The following is a 1045-nucleotide window of genomic DNA, read 5'->3' as shown; positions in this document are numbered from 1 at the left end:
CCCCCCCGAGCCCCCCCGGCCCCGCAGAGCCCCCCGGAGCCCCCCGGCCCTCGCACACCCCGGCTCCTCGGAGTCTCCGGCCCTCACAGTCCCCGAGCTCGGAGCCCCCCGCCCGGTTCCCGGAGAGAGCTGGTCACGGGGTGTCGCTCACCGGCGCGGGGCTCCGCCTGCGCCCCCGGCCACCGCCGCTCAGGCCCGAGCTCACCACCGTCCCCCAACGACCCGGTCAGCCGCGGCCTCTCCGCCCGGCGCCGCCACCGTCCGCCGGAGGCGCCCCCGACACCACCCGCCGTCGCCGCCGCCCGCGCCTGTGACGCACTTCCGCTTCCGGTGCTCGTGCTCGCGGAAGCGGCCGCGCGGCGACTCCCTGTTTCGTCTCCCGGGTCTGGCCCCGCCCCTAGGCGGGACTTCCGGGAGGCCTCCGAGTGGGCGGGGGGCCGGGCCGGCCCGGGCTTTGCACTGCGCGTGCGCGCCCCCCCAGCGCCACCTGTGCCCGGGGTCCAGGAGGCCTCACCTGGGGCTGCAGGGTGCGCTTGGCCGCCTGAAGCCGAGCAGGTGCGGAGCCTGTGCGTCCGCCTGTTACTGTTATGATCACACACAACATACAAATAGCCGTGTGGTTGAACAGTAAATCATTTGTTTCCTACTAGTTACTTTTACTTACGACGTATACTGATTGCGGAACGTAATTAAATATACTACAGAATGCCATAAAAATATGCAACAACACAAAGACGCCACGTCTTCATACTTGGACAGTTTTACGTCTCTTATTTTGATATCGTTAATTTTAAAATGCATAAAATGTAAGTAACCACATAAAATACATTTTACATGTAATATGTAATAATAGTTTTTAAATGATAAGATACATATAATTACATGACATAATTATAAGTTAGCATGTTACAACTTATTAAGCTCCCACATTATGGCAGATGCTGCGTAAGGCATGTGTTTCTGATGCCCCAAATATGTTATAAATCCAGGGGCGCCTGGCGGCTCAGTCGGTTAAGCCTCAGACTCTTGATTTCGGCAAGTGTCA

General features: G+C 59.1%; 1 protein-coding gene across 1 annotated transcript in view; it reads right to left on the bottom strand.

Annotated features, from left to right (window-relative positions):
* AKAP17A (A-kinase anchoring protein 17A) overlaps nucleotides 1-291 on the bottom strand; it is a 14971-nt gene extending 14680 nt beyond the window's left edge. Inside the window, exon 1 of the mRNA XM_032391198.1 lies at nucleotides 152-291. The gene's annotated coding sequence lies outside the window, so the exon portion shown is untranslated. The remainder of the gene's footprint in view (nucleotides 1-151) is intronic.
* Nucleotides 292-1045: the final 754 nt, after the last annotated feature.

This window comes from Phoca vitulina, unplaced genomic scaffold, assembly GCF_004348235.1.
Source record: "Phoca vitulina isolate PV1807 unplaced genomic scaffold, GSC_HSeal_1.0 scaffold60, whole genome shotgun sequence".
In the NCBI taxonomy this organism is placed as follows: domain Eukaryota; kingdom Metazoa; phylum Chordata; class Mammalia; order Carnivora; family Phocidae; genus Phoca; species Phoca vitulina.
Note: the sequence above shows the minus strand (reverse complement) of the source record. Positions and strands in the feature narration are given on the sequence as shown.